Source organism: Caloenas nicobarica, chromosome 9 (assembly GCF_036013445.1).
Source record: "Caloenas nicobarica isolate bCalNic1 chromosome 9, bCalNic1.hap1, whole genome shotgun sequence".
Taxonomy (NCBI): domain Eukaryota; kingdom Metazoa; phylum Chordata; class Aves; order Columbiformes; family Columbidae; genus Caloenas; species Caloenas nicobarica.
In genome coordinates, this window is record NC_088253.1 from 24670250 (window position 1) to 24685463 (window position 15214).

Below are 15214 nucleotides of genomic sequence, written 5' to 3' on the forward strand. Positions count from 1 at the left end.
CTCAGCTTCCCCTTTCTGGACAACGTGGCACAAGAGAAAGAAAAAGAAAACGCACACACAAAAAGACAGCGCAAGACCTTGCGCCCAATATGCACGTGGCTTTGCGCTTCGGGCGGGGAGGCGATGGGCGGAGGGAATGGCAAGTCAAGTGCAGCGCGGGCCGATCGCTTGCTTGCGTGCTGCCGCGGGCCGGGGACAGCTGGGGTCGGGACTCAGAGGCGCTGCCTCCGGGTGCCGTCGGCCAGCAGAGCAAGCCGGGCGCGTTAGCCTTCCGGCACCGGGCTGGCGGGCGGCGGTGTTCGTTTTCGGGACTTGCGGCCGTCCCTGCGACAGGGAGGCTTTCCTGCCGCGGCTCTCTGGTTTTTTTGTTTTGGTTTGGTTTGGGTTTTTTTGCGGGATTCCCGCGGGACGCGGCACGCCTGCTCGCCCGGGGCTGCCGCGGCGCGCCTCAGTGCTGCCGTCGTGTGGCGAAACTCGGGTACTGCAGCGCACGGCCAGCAAGCGCTGCCGCTGGGCGATGGCGCAGGCGCCCGTGCCAAAGGAAATGCCAAAGGAAAATGAAGGAGAAGGGTTTTTTCTGGTGTAGGTAACCATCCGCACGCCTTTTTAGTATAAAGTGAATGACCGCGGTTGGTTCTTTACTTTTTAGTGTCACTCTCTGGAGCTGCACGCTTTCAGCTTTACTGACTGAGCCAGACGCGTAGCAGCAGCAGCAGTAGCAGCAGCGTCGCGAGGGCCGGAGCTGTGGCGGCGGATCCGTGAGCACAGATCCCGCTGGCGGCGTGAGCCCGTCCCGCGGCCTCGCTGGGGTTGTCTCCTGCGGCGGTGCCGGAGGGAAGGGGCGAGACGCTTTGTAGCGTCAGCGAGAGCGTTTCCTTGTCCGCTGAGCGTGTCCCAAATGGTGTCAGTTTGTCTTAATGTTGTCTCGAATTGCTCAAATCGCTCTGGCTTTTAAAAGATGCCTTGTGTTTCAAGGTGGCCCATTTCCCCCAAATCCTCCGTTAGCTCAGCTGCTCTCCTATCCCTTATTCCGACTGAATTCCTCTGCTTTCTTCTGCGTTATTTTTTTTCAGACGCTGAACTCTAATTTGGAATTTTTGTTTTTCAGAGGGGGAGCTGTGAACGCCTGATGCCCCCTTCTGGGGCTGCGCACACAGAGCATGAACCGCCACAGCAGCTGAGAAACACGCCGAACACCCTGAGTCTGCATGTGCAATGGGGAAAATAATAAGAAAAAGAACAATTTTAGGCCCTGGGGAAAGCGAACTCTCCCTGGATGCGCGCAGCTGGAAAGCAAAATGAACCATATTTTCGTGCGTTAAACCAAAAGCATGTTGTGAAAAAGTGCCAAAACCTCTCAAAATTAGGCATTTTTGAAAAGTTTAAGAAAAAAAAAATAACCTGTCTTATGGACAGGCACACTGCCCCCCTTTTGGGGCAAATACGGAGTGAAACGCCAGCAGTTGCAGGGGCATTGCTGGGGATGATCCGGTGTGGAGTCTCTGTCGTGGGTCGGTTCTTCAGAGCGAATTCTCCTTTGCGGGTTGTCCCAGGTGAGTCGTCTGCTGTGGGTGGTCCCGGGTGGACCCCCCAGGTGCAGGTCACCCCCACACACGTCCCGTGCCCCCCCCGCCCCGTGCACCTTTCTACTTGCACTGCCTCCCGCGTGTCTCTGCCCCTCCCCAAACGATTTCTCTCCAAACGTGCCCTGCGGGCATTTTTTCCCCCGTGAGACGTGTCCCCGCTCCCTCCTCTCTCCTCTCCGGCCCCCCCGTTCCACACTGCCCCCCCCGTCGCCCCTTTGCTCGCGGACCCCCGGGGCGCCTGCGCTGCCCCAAAGCGCCCCTTGTCTCCCCCCGTAGCTCTGTCCTCCCCACCCACTCGCTGCTCTGCAGCCCAGCCCCATGGCAGTTGTTTTCCCTGGGAAGCTATATTTCTATTTCTAGTCGTATATATTTATGCATGTATATATATACCCACATATGAAATTATTTTTAAGTTTCTATAGATGATATATAGAGAGATACCTATATGTATACTTTATATATGTGTGTGTATATATATATGTATATGCAGATGGAGCATCGGAGGGCTCTAACGGACCGAGAAAGAACTAGAAATGGAAACAGAAATGAAATAGAAGGGAAAGCCGCGCCGGCTATGCAAATCGCCTGGAGGTTCCAGCGAGTGGGTGGAGAGAACGCGAAGGGCGGTGCAGAGCGGGCCAATCAGGACGCGCGAGAAAGCTGGAGGGGTTCGTGGGGGCGGAACACGGGGAGGAGCAGCCAATGGGACGGCGCGGTGGCGTGGAAAGCAGCCAATCAGAAAAAATGCCGAAAAGGAGCCCGCTAGGGTGTATTTTAGCTCACCGGGAGGATTGGGGGGCCACCTGGGGATAACGTGAATAGAGAAACCTCGATGACATGTAATGGTCAGTGGCAGAAGTTGATTGACGGGAACCTGAGGAATCCAGCCGAGCAGATCCACCGGTCCTAGTAAAGCCAGGGAAACACAGAAAAGGAACGGAGTTTTTAATTGATACTGGAGTATCTTGTTCTATTTTGAACCAGGAAACGATACCCTCAGATAAAGATTTTGTAACTGTAGTGGGAGCTACTGGCCAACAAGAGAAAGCTTTATTTTTACGGCCAATCAAATATAAGTTAGGAAAACCAATCGGAATGTATAAGTTCTTATATACGCCTAGGTCTCCAAAACTGTTACTAAGACGAGACCTATGAAAACAATTGAAAGCAATCATAACATTCAAACGGGGGAAAGTGAGATTCAAGATAAAAGAGCTGAGTTTTTAATTGGCAATGATTCAAACTGACAAGCAAAGCCAAATAGCTCGGGAAATATTGGATCGAGTATTTGCAGGGGTATGGGCTTCGGCAGTTCCCGGTAAATCAAAGAATGCAGAACCAGTGAAAATCAATTTGAAAGCTGGAGCTGGACCGGTCAGAACTAGACAATATCCTCTGAAATTAGAGGATAGAGAAGGGGTAAAAGAAATGACCGGTAACTTTTTGCAGTTTAGGCTGCTGATAGAATGTGAGTCAGAAGCGAACACTTCAATCCGGCCTGTAAAGAAACCAGACAGTAGAAGCTATAGGTTAGTGCAAGATTGGAGAGCAGTAAACAAAATTACTGCAGATTTACACCCGGTAGTAGCTAACCCTTACACATTGTTAGATAAATGGCGAGATAATCACAAATGGTCTACTGTGTTGGATTTCAAAGATGCCTTTTTCTGTCTTGCATTAGCCAAAGAGAGTCAGAAGCTTTTTGCTTTTGAGTGGGAAAATCCCTTTAGTGGGAGAAAGACCCAATTAGCCTGGGTCGTGTCACCCCGGGGATTCAGGAGCAGCCCTGTGATTTTCGGAAACCAGTTAGCATGAGAACGTGACGCCTGGGAAGCTCTTCCGGGCAATGGGACTTTGTTGTCTCCTTATAGGCACAAAACCCAAAGAGGGTTGTGTGCAATGGACTGTAAGCTGACTGATTTTCTGCGATTAAGTGAGCATGGGGTTTCCCAACAGAAGGCCCGGCCGATGCGGCACCGAGTGACTTATCTGGCATTGGAGATCTCCGGAGGACGGCGAGAGCTGGGGACAGAGCGGAAAGAACCTGTTTGCCGGACGCCGGAACCGGCGACGGTAAAAGGGCTGCGGACGTTTCTTGAAAGGACAGGTTGGTGCGGGCTTTGGATTTATAATGATGGACTCTCAGTAAAGCCGTTGTACGAACTGTTAAAAGAAAACAGCTCCGAGTTGAATTGGACGGGAGAAGCCGGGAGGGCTTTTTCGCAACTGAAAAAGGAACTGGCGAGGGCTCCGGCCCTGGTCCTCCCAGGTGTCACCAAACCGTTTTGGTTGTACTCACACGAAAGGCAAAATATTGCTTTGGGTGTTCCGGCACAGCAGTTAAGATCTCCTAAGCGAGCCGTGGTCTGCTTCCCTAAGCAACCAGACGAAGCGAGCAAAGGCCGGCCTGGCTGTCTTTGAGCCGTGGCAGCTGTCGCGCTCGATGTGCGGGAAGCTCGTAAGCTCACTGTGGGACAGCAAATGACTGTATTAGCGTCCCCTGAAATACCAGGCCGTGTGGGTGGAACAAGATGATGGAAATATTGCTACTACTGACATTGTCAATCCAGCTTCTCTCCTCAGTGGATCTGTTTCGGAGCCTGTGGTGTCCGGTTGCTCGGAAACAACAGAAGCTGTTTACTCCAGCGGACCGGATCTAAAGGACCAGCCAGCCACTGGAGGATGCTGAAGGCTCCTGGTTCACCGTCGGAAGCAGCTCTGCGTAAAGCAAGGAGTACGTCAAGCCGGGTATGCGGTGACAACTACCCACAAGGTAATCGAAACTAAACCTTTACCTGCAGAGACCTCTGCCCAGAAAGCTGCGCTCACACGAGCTTTAGAATTATCCAAAGAGAAGAAGGTTAATATTTGCACTGTTTCAAAGTACGTTTTTAGAATGGTGCGCGCCATTTGAAAAGAACAAAGTTTATTAACAGCAGAAGGAAGACAGATTAAATATGATACTCCAATTGTTGGGAGCTGTGCCATTGCTAGAAAAGTTGCCATCGTGCGTTGCAAAGGGCGTCGAAAGGGAGCAGCGATCGGGAAATTGGAACTAAATTGGCAGATCGCAGATTATACTGCTAGACAAGCAGTGTCACGGCCCCCCTGCCCTGCCTGGCCTCGCTGGCTTTTCTGTTGTTCCGTCGCGGTCCTTCTCCCACCCTTTCTAACTGCTTTCCCCTCCCTCCCCCAGCCAGCCATCCCCTCTTTCTTTTCTCTCTTCCTGGGTGTTTTTTTCTTTCTGCGTATCTCTCTCCAGCGGCCCAGCGCCGTTGGTTTGGTTTGGTTTTTTCCGCTCCGGCGCCGTCCCGCTCTCTGTGCCTCTTTCCCCTGGCTGTCATTCTGTGGTGCTCCTCGTGTCTGTGTTCTTGCAATTCCTCCGTCTCTGTCCTGCAGCCCATGCTATTGTCCTGCTCCCTGTCGTCGTTTCTCTCCCTGCATTCTGCCCCCGTCCTTTTTTCCCTTCCTCGCTCCATCTCTCGGTCCTGCTCCCTGCCCGCCCCCGTTCCTGTTTCTCTGCCCTTCTCCTGGTCTTTCCCCTCGTTTCTCTGTCCCGTTGCCTCTTTGTTTTTGTTTCCGTGACGGTCTGCCCCGCTCCCTGTCCCGCGGCCCGGCGCCCGTTTCTCCTTGGTCTGTCTCTCCCGCTGCCCGTTCTAGGAGTTTTCCCCACCGTCTCTGTCCTGCTGCTTGTCTCTGATCTTGGCCTCTCCTTCCCTTTGCCCTGCCTCCCTGTCCCTTTTGCCTCTCTCTCTGTGTCGCCTTGTCTTGCTCGCTGTCCCTGTCTTTCTCTGACAAGCTGACCTGCTCCTTGCCCTCCTTTTTCGTGGAATCACAGGCTCATTCTGCTTGGAAAAGACACGTGCAATTTTATAATCTCTCGACTGTTTAGAGAAACTGCCTGGAAGAGATCATTCCTTTTCTTGTTTTCTTTTCTTTTTTTTTTTTTTTTTCTTTTCTGTTCGTTTGTTTGCAGCGAGGCAGCTCATGAGGACAGGTGAGCTGCTGGACTCTTGAACAAAAACGTTGAGGGCGAGGAAGGGAATCCTGGCTACGCTTAGGCTCGGGGAAATGTACGTCGGTATGCGTGTCTGTCATCCGCGCGGCTCTGGGAAAGCGCGTTCCAGGGCAGCTGAAGCTGCCCGCGGGTCAAGAAGAAGGGCCGGGGGTCTGAAAAGAAGCGGGCGCGCTGCGGCGGCGCGGGGGGCGCGGCGCGCCCGCGCTCGGTGCTGCCGTCTGGTGGCCACGGGCCGGTACTGCAGCTGGGAAGCGGCGCCCTGTGCCCGTGCCGGGGCGGGGCCGAGGGGGGCGCTGCCGCTGCGGGCGGGGCCGTGGCCGTCAGAAAGCGGGGGGCAGCGGTCGGACCGGCCGCCGGGAAAAAAAAAGAGGCCCCCGGCTCTCGTGGGGCAGCCCCGCTGCGAGGGGGCACGGGCGAGGTGGCAGCAGGAGGCGGCAGTCTTCTCGGTCCCGGGCAGAGGGGGGAGAAACCTGCTGGCCGGCGCTCCTTAGGGTTGAGCGTTTCTCTTGTCTTTGTTCACAGTGAATTTATGGGCACACTGGAAATAGCCTTGAATGTTTAAACGTAGAACTGAATTTTTAGTGAGAAGTGGCATGGGTATAGTTAATTTTGGAGCACCTGGGTGCCAGTTGAAATGTAAGGAATGAAACGGGATGGAAACTAGTAATCGAACCTGGGGTTTACTTGTGGGTTTTTTTCCTTGTTAATATGTCGATGGCATGTTGTCCTGCGGCTCGATCCCCGTTCTGTTTAGTGGAGTCTTCAATTGAGGACATTCAGGTAAAAAAATGTGTCCTTCCAGAAAAGGACTAATCGTTTGTAGGGCTGAGAGAGGCTTTTAAGTACGTGATCCGAATTGAAGCTGAATACTACTTTACGATGCTGCTGTTGGTCTTCGCTTTCGTTTGTTTCCCCACCGCTCCCTAATGTTTGGGAGCTCCAAGTCGGATTTTATTTTTTTCAATGACTAAGACGTGTTTTTCCCCCAGGAGGGGCTGAGCTTCAAAATGAATGTGTTTGCTCACAAATGTGCGAGTCCGTTGGTGTAAGACAAACAGAAACCCACCGTAGTCAAGTTCGAAGCGTGTGTCTGGGAGATGGATGGTTTAATTTTACGAGTCCACACCTATGCAATTTTAGTGCCGGAGGAAAATGAAAGCTAAGGGCTTTTTGTGGTGTGGGTAGGCATCCGCACACCTTTTTAGGATAAGCGAATGACCGCGGTTTGTTCTTTACTTTTCAGTTTCCATCTTTGAAGCTGCACGGCCAAATGCGCTCGGGGTCCCCGCAGGGCGGCGAGCAGGCGAGTGAGGATGCAGAGCGGGCCAATCAGACGGCGCGAGCAAGGTTGAGGGGCGGAGCGCTGATAGGCGGAGAGAATGGCGATTGACGTGCGTAGGCAGCCAATGAGGTTGGCGAGGGGGCGGTGCTTGTGAAGTCCCTACTGCGCATGCCCAAATGGGCGCAGTCCTCAGTCAGGTCCGGCGCCGGCGCGGGCTTGTGGGGGCGGAGCGCGGGAAGGAGCATCCAATAGGAGGACAGCGCGGTGGGGTGGAAAGCAGCCAATGAGAGCGCGCCGACTCAATCCAGTTGGAATAGCTAGCTCCCTGGCAAGCGTGTCCGTGGTGTCTCGGGGGGGTACCGGGAATGAACGGGACGGGCGTCGGGGCGAGGGCCGGGAGGCTGCGGAGCTCTCGCTGCGGCCGGCTCCCGGGGATCTGGAGGCAGCCGGTTCAGGGCAGGGCAGTCCTTGGTGAGGTCCCCGGAGCCGGCAGAGGGGCGTGAGGTGACAGGCGGGAACCTCCCGCCGGGTGTCGGTGCCCGCTGAGCGCGGCGGGACGGTGGGAGGGAGCGAGGGGAAGGGAGCGGCGAAATAGGCGGCAGGTGAGTGCGGGCGTGGCGAGGGTGACCGTGACGTTGGAACAGGAGGAACGGGATGGGCCAGTGCGGTGGGGAGGTGTTTAGTTAGGTTTCCCCCTCCTGCCCTCATGGCCGAGCTCGCGAAGCTGATGAGAGGCGTGTGACTCTTAGGGCAGGCGTGTGACTCTTAGGGCAGGCGTGTGACTCTTAGGGCAGGCGTGTGACTCTTAGGGCAGGTGGGCTAAAGGTCTGTGGCCTGGAGCCGTGTCTCCGGTGCAGCGCCCATTCCCGGTATTGCAGTCTCTCCGGGAGCGGCGCAGCCCCCTTTTGTCAGGGGGATGTTTAAAAACAGAGCTAAGGTGCGGTTGCAGGCTCGGCGGCATGGCGAGTGGGGTGCCGCTTTGGCGGAAGTGCGGGAGCTCAGGGCGAGGCCCGGCGGGTTCTGTGTCTGTACGTGCGATTGGGTGTGTCCACCCACGCCAGGCTCAGGGTCCTTCCCGGCCCGAGCGCCCTCCCCGTGGAGAGGAGCCCCGTGGAGCCATGGCACCCACGCGCTCAGCTTCCCCTTTCTGGACAACGTGGCACAAGAGAAAGAAAAAGAAAACGCACACACAAAAAGACAGCGCAAGACCTCGCGCCCAATATGCACGTGGCTTTGCGCTTCGGGCGGGGAGGCGATGGGCGGAGGGAATGGCAATTCAAGTGCAGCGCGGGCCGATCGCTTGCTTGCGTGCTGCCGCGGGCCGGGGACAGCTGGGGTCGGGACTCAGAGGCGCTGCCTCCGGGTGCCGTCGGCCAGCAGAGCAAGCCGGGCGCGTTAGCCTTCCGGCACCGGGCTGGCGGGCGGCGGTGTTCGTTTTCGGGACTTGCGGCCGTCCCTGCGACAGGGAGGCTTTCCTGCCGCGGCTCTCTGGTTTTTTTGTTTTGGTTTGGTTTGGGTTTTTTTGCGGGATTCCCGCGGGACGCGGCACGCCTGCTCGCCCGGGGCTGCCGCGGCGCGCCTCAGTGCTGCCGTCGTGTGGCGAAACTCGGGTACTGCAGCGCACGGCCAGCAAGCGCTGCCGCTGGGCGATGGCGCAGGCGCCCGTGCCAAAGGAAATGCCAAAGGAAAATGAAGGAGAAGGGTTTTTTCTGGTGTAGGTAACCATCCGCACGCCTTTTTAGTATAAAGTGAATGACCGCGGTTGGTTCTTTACTTTTTAGTGTCACTCTCTGGAGCTGCACGCTTTCAGCTTTACTGACTGAGCCAGACGCGTAGCAGCAGCAGCAGCAGCAGCAGCAGCAGCAGCAGCGTCGCGAGGGCCGGAGCTGTGGCGGCGGATCCGTGAGCACAGATCCCGCTGGCGGCGCGAGCCCGTCCCGCGGCCTCGCTGGGGTTGTCTCCTGCGGCGGTGCCGGAGGGAAGGGGCGAGACGCTTTGTAGCGTCAGCGAGAGCGTTTCCTTGTCCGCTGAGCGTGTCCCAAATGGTGTCAGTTTGTCTTAATGTTGTCTCGAATTGCTCAAATCGCTCTGGCTTTTAAAAGATGCCTTGTGTTTCAAGGTGGCCCATTTCCCCCAAATCCTCCGTTAGCTCAGCTGCTCTCCTATCCCTTATTCTGACTGAATTCCTCTGCTTTCTTCTGCGTTATTTTTTTTCAGACGCTGAACTCTAATTTGGAATTTTTGTTTTTCAGAGGGGGAGCTGTGAACGCCTGATGCCCCCTTCTGGGGCTGCGCACACAGAGCATGAACCGCCACAGCAGCTGAGAAACACGCCGAACACCCTGAGTCTGCATGTGCAATGGGGAAAATAATAAGAAAAAGAACAATTTTAGGCCCTGGGGAAAGCGAACTCTCCCTGGATGCGCGCAGCTGGAAAGCAAAATGAACCATATTTTCGTGCGTTAAACCAAAAGCATGTTGTGAAAAAGTGCCAAAACCTCTCAAAATTAGGCATTTTTGAAAAGTTTAAGAAAAAAAAAAATAACCTGTCTTATGGACAGGCACACTGCCCCCCTTTTGGGGCAAATACGGAGTGAAACGCCAGCAGTTGCAGGGGCATTGCTGGGGATGATCCGGTGTGGAGTCTCTGTCGTGGGTCGGTTCTTCAGAGCGAATTCTCCTTTGCGGGTTGTCCCAGGTGAGTCGTCTGCTGTGGGTGGTCCCGGGTGGACCCCCCAGGTGCAGGTCACCCCCACACACGTCCCGTGCCCCCCCCGCCCCGTGCACCTTTCTACTTGCACTGCCTCCCGCGTGTCTCTGCCCCTCCCCAAACGATTTCTCTCCAAACGTGCCCTGCGGGCATTTTTTCCCCCGTGAGACGTGTCCCCGCTCCCTCCTCTCTCCTCTCCGGCCCCCCCGTTCCACACTGCCCCCCCCGTCGCCCCTTTGCTCGCGGACCCCCGGGGCGCCTGCGCTGCCCCAAAGCGCCCCTTGTCTCCCCCCGTAGCTCTGTCCTCCCCACCCACTCGCTGCTCTGCAGCCCAGCCCCATGGCAGTTGTTTTCCCTGGGAAGCTATATTTCTATTTCTAGTCGTATATATTTATGCATGTATATATATACCCACATATGAAATTATTTTTAAGTTTCTATAGATGATATATAGAGAGATACCTATATGTATACTTTATATATGTGTGTGTATATATATATGTATATGCAGATGGAGCATCCGAGGGCTCTAACGGACCGAGAAAGAACTAGAAATGGAAACAGAAATGAAATAGAAGGGAAAGCCGCGCCGGCTATGCAAATCGCCTGGAGGTTCCAGCGAGTGGGTGGAGAGAACGCGAAGGGCGGTGCAGAGCGGGCCAATCAGGACGCGCGAGAAAGCTGGAGGGGTTCGTGGGGGCGGAACACGGGGAGGAGCAGCCAATGGGACAGCGCAGTGGCGTGGAAAGCAGCCAATCAGAAAAAATGCCGAAAAGGAGCCCGCTAGGGTGTATTTTAGCTCACCGGGAGGATTGGGGGGCCACCTGGGGATAACGTGAATAGAGAAACCTCGATGACATGTAATGGTCAGTGGCAGAAGTTGATTGACGGGAACCTGAGGAATCCAGCCGAGCAGATCCACCGGTCCTAGTAAAGCCAGGGAAACACAGAAAAGGAACGGAGTTTTTAATTGATACTGGAGTATCTTGTTCTATTTTGAACCAGGAAACGATACCCTCAGATAAAGATTTTGTAACTGTAGTGGGAGCTACTGGCCAACAAGAGAAAGCTTTATTTTTACGGCCAATCAAATATAAGTTAGGAAAACCAATCGGAATGTATAAGTTCTTATATACGCCTAGGTCTCCAAAACTGTTACTAAGACGAGACCTATGAAAACAATTGAAAGCAATCATAACATTCAAACGGGGGAAAGTGAGATTCAAGATAAAAGAGCTGAGTTTTTAATTGGCAATGATTCAAACTGACAAGCAAAGCCAAATAGCTCGGGAAATATTGGATCGAGTATTTGCAGGGGTATGGGCTTCGGCAGTTCCCGGTAAATCAAAGAATGCAGAACCAGTGAAAATCAATTTGAAAGCTGGAGCTGGACCGGTCAGAACTAGAAAATATCCTCTGAAATTAGAGGATAGAGAAGGGGTAAAAGAAATGACCGGTAACTTTTTGCAGTTTAGGCTGCTGATAGAATGTGAGTCAGAAGCGAACACTTCAATCCGGCCTGTAAAGAAACCAGACAGTAGAAGCTATAGGTTAGTGCAAGATTGGAGAGCAGTAAACAAAATTACTGCAGATTTACACCCGGTAGTAGCTAACCCTTACACATTGTTAGATAAATGGCGAGATAATCACAAATGGTCTACTGTGTTGGATTTCAAAGATGCCTTTTTCTGTCTTGCATTAGCCAAAGAGAGTCAGAAGCTTTTTGCTTTTGAGTGGGAAAATCCCTTTAGTGGGAGAAAGACCCAATTAGCCTGGGTCGTGTCACCCCGGGGATTCAGGAGCAGCCCTGTGATTTTCGGAAACCAGTTAGCATGAGAACGTGACGCCTGGGAAGCTCTTCCGGGCAATGGGACTTTGTTGTCTCCTTATAGGCACAAAACCCAAAGAGGGTTGTGTGCAATGGACTGTAAGCTGACTGATTTTCTGCGATTAAGTGAGCATGGGGTTTCCCAACAGAAGGCCCGGCCGATGCGGCACCGAGTGACTTATCTGGCATTGGAGATCTCCGGAGGACGGCGAGAGCTGGGGACAGAGCGGAAAGAACCTGTTTGCCGGACGCCGGAATCGGCGACGGTAAAAGGGCTGCGGACGTTTCTTGAAAGGACAGGTTGGTGCGGGCTTTGGATTTATAATGATGGACTCTCAGTAAAGCCGTTGTACGAACTGTTAAAAGAAAACAGCTCCGAGTTGAATTGGACGGGAGAAGCCGGGAGGGCTTTTTCGCAACTGAAAAAGGAACTGGCGAGGGCTCCGGCCCTGGTCCTCCCAGGTGTCACCAAACCGTTTTGGTTGTACTCACACGAAAGGCAAAGTATTGCTTTGGGTGTTCCGGCACAGCAGTTAAGATCTCCTAAGCGAGCCGTGGTCTGCTTCCCTAAGCAACCAGACGAAGCGAGCAAAGGCCGGCCTGGCTGTCTTTGAGCCGTGGCAGCTGTCGCGCTCGATGTGCGGGAAGCTCGTAAGCTCACTGTGGGACAGCAAATGACTGTATTAGCGTCCCCTGAAATACCAGGCCGTGTGGGTGGAACAAGATGATGGAAATATTGCTACTACTGACATTGTCAATCCAGCTTCTCTCCTCAGTGGATCTGTTTCGGAGCCTGTGGTGTCCGGTTGCTCGGAAACAACAGAAGCTGTTTACTCCAGCGGACCGGATCTAAAGGACCAGCCAGCCACTGGAGGATGCTGAAGGCTCCTGGTTCACCGTCGGAAGCAGCTCTGCGTAAAGCAAGGAGTACGTCAAGCCGGGTATGCGGTGACAACTACCCACAAGGTAATCGAAACTAAACCTTTACCTGCAGAGACCTCTGCCCAGAAAGCTGCGCTCACACGAGCTTTAGAATTATCCAAAGAGAAGAAGGTTAATATTTGCACTGTTTCAAAGTACGTTTTTAGAATGGTGCGCGCCATTTGAAAAGAACAAAGTTTATTAACAGCAGAAGGAAGACAGATTAAATATGATACTCCAATTGTTGGGAGCTGTGCCGTTGCTAGAAAAGTTGCCATCGTGCGTTGCAAAGGGCGTCGAAAGGGAGCAGCGATCGGGAAATTGGAACTAAATTGGCAGATCGCAGATTATACTGCTAGACAAGCAGTGTCACGGCCCCCCTGCCCTGCCTGGCCTCGCTGGCTTTTCTGTTGTTCCGTGGCGGTCCTTCTCCCACCCTTTCTAACTGCTTTCCCCTCCCTCCCCCAGCCAGCCATCCCCTCTTTCTTTTCTCTCTTCCTGGGTGTTTTTTTCTTTCTGCGTATCTCTCTCCAGCGGCCCAGCGCCGTTGGTTTGGTTTGGTTTTTTCCGCTCCGGCGCCGTCCCGCTCTCTGTGCCTCTTTCCCCTGGCTGTCATTCTGTGGTGCTCCTCGTGTCTGTGTTCTTGCAATTCCTCTGTCTCTGTCCTGCAGCCCATGCTATTGTCCTGCTCCCTGTCGTCGTTTCTCTCCCTGCATTCTGCCCCCGTCCTTTTTTCCCTTCCTCGCTCCATCTCTCGGTCCTGCTCCCTGCCCGCCCCCGTTCCTGTTTCTCTGCCCTTCTCCTGGTCTTTCCCCTCGTTTCTCTGTCCCGTTGCCTCTTTGTTTTTGTTTCCGTGACGGTCTGCCCCGCTCCCTGTCCCGCGGCCCGGCGCCCGTTTCTCCTTGGTCTGTCTCTCCCGCTGCCCGTTCTAGGAGTTTTCCCCACCGTCTCTGTCCTGCTGCTTGTCTCTGATCTTGGCCTCTCCTTCCCTTTGCCCTGCCTCCCTGTCCCTTTTGCCTCTCTCTCTGTGTCGCCTTGTCTTGCTCGCTGTCCCTGTCTTTCTCTGACAAGCTGACCTGCTCCTTGCCCTCCTTTTTCGTGGAATCACAGGCTCATTCTGCTTGGAAAAGACACGTGCAATTTTATAATCTCTCGACTGTTTAGAGAAACTGCCTGGAAGAGATCATTCCTTTTCTTGTTTTCTTTTCTTTTTTTTTTTTTTTTTTCTTTTCTGTTCGTTTGTTTGCAGCGAGGCAGCTCATGAGGACAGGTGAGCTGCTGGACTCTTGAACAAAAACGTTGAGGGCGAGGAAGGGAATCCTGGCTACGCTTAGGCTCGGGGAAATGTACGTCGGTATGCGTGTCTGTCATCCGCGCGGCTCTGGGAAAGCGCGTTCCAGGGCAGCTGAAGCTGCCCGCGGGTCAAGAAGAAGGGCCGGGGGTCTGAAAAGAAGCGGGCGCGCTGCGGCGGCGCGGGGGGCGCGGCGCGCCCGCGCTCGGTGCTGCCGTCTGGTGGCCACGGGCCGGTACTGCAGCTGGGAAGCGGCGCCCTGTGCCCGTGCCGGGGCGGGGCCGAGGGGGGCGCTGCCGCTGCGGGCGGGGCCGTGGCCGTCAGAAAGCGGGGGGCAGCGGTCGGACCGGCCGCCGGGAAAAAAAAAGAGGCCCCCGGCTCTCGTGGGGCAGCCCCGCTGCGAGGGGGCACGGGCGAGGCGGCAGCAGGAGGCGGCAGTCTTCTCGGTCCCGGGCAGAGGGGGGAGAAACCTGCCGGCCGGCGCTCCTTAGGGTTGAGCGTTTCTCTTGTCTTTGTTCACAGTGAATTTATGGGCACACTGGAAATAGCCTTGAATGTTTAAACGTAGAACTGAATTTTTAGTGAGAAGTGGCATGGGTATAGTTAATTTTGGAGCACCTGGGTGCCAGTTGAAATGTAAGGAATGAAACGGGATGGAAACTAGTAATCGAACCTGGGGTTTACTTGTGGGTTTTTTTCCTTGTTAATATGTCGATGGCATGTTGTCCTGCGGCTCGATCCCCGTTCTGTTTAGTGGAGTCTTCAATTGAGGACATTCAGGTAAAAAAATGTGTCCTTCCAGAAAAGGACTAATCGTTTGTAGGGCTGAGAGAGGCTTTTAAGTACGTGATCCGAATTGAAGCTGAATACTACTTTACGATGCTGCTGTTGGTCTTCGCTTTCGTTTGTTTCCCCACCGCTCCCTAATGTTTGGGAGCTCCAAGTCGGATTTTATTTTTTTCAATGACTAAGACGTGTTTTTCCCCCAGGAGGGGCTGAGCTTCAAAATGAATGTGTTTGCTCACAAATGTGCGAGTCCGTTGGTGTAAGACAAACAGAAACCCACCGTAGTCAAGTTCGAAGCGTGTGTCTGGGAGATGGATGGTTTAATTTTACGAGTCCACACCTATGCAATTTTAGTGCCGGAGGAAAATGAAAGCTAAGGGCTTTTTGTGGTGTGGGTAGGCATCCGCACACCTTTTTAGGATAAGCGAATGACCGCGGTTTGTTCTTTACTTTTCAGTTTCCATCTTTGAAGCTGCACGGCCAAATGCGCTCGGGGTCCCCGCAGGGCGGCGAGCAGGCGAGTGAGGATGCAGAGCGGGCCAATCAGACGGCGCGAGCAAGGTTGAGGGGCGGAGCGCTGATAGGCGGAGAGAATGGCGATTGACGTGCGTAGGCAGCCAATGAGGTTGGCGAGGGGGCGGTGCTTGTGAAGTCCCTACTGCGCATGCCCAAATGGGCGCAGTCCTCAGTCAGGTCCGGCGCCGGCGCGGGCTTGTGGGGGCGGAGCGCGGGAAGGAGCATCCAATAGGAGGACAGCGCGGTGGGGTGGAAAGCAGCCAATGAGAGCGCGCC

The 15214-nt window shown here is 54.2% G+C and overlaps 1 long non-coding RNA gene across 35 annotated transcripts in view; it reads left to right on the top strand.

Annotated features, from left to right (window-relative positions):
• Positions 1-15214, top strand: part of LOC135991876 (uncharacterized) — a 76129-nt gene that overhangs the window by 4409 nt on the left and 56506 nt on the right. For 25 of the 35 annotated variants that reach the window (XR_010606633.1, XR_010606628.1, XR_010606642.1 and 22 more), the window contains exons 1-7: positions 2096-2254; positions 3543-3693; positions 4157-4359; positions 9139-9584; positions 10108-10285; positions 11574-11724; positions 12188-12390. This is a non-coding gene — a long non-coding RNA (uncharacterized LOC135991876). Of the gene's footprint in view, positions 1-695; positions 759-1108; positions 1554-2095; positions 2255-3542; positions 3694-4156; positions 4360-8035; positions 8789-9138; positions 9585-10107; positions 10286-11573; positions 11725-12187; positions 12391-15214 lie in introns of those variants that run through there. The other 10 variants (XR_010606645.1, XR_010606646.1, XR_010606647.1 and 7 more) reach the window with 8 other exon arrangements.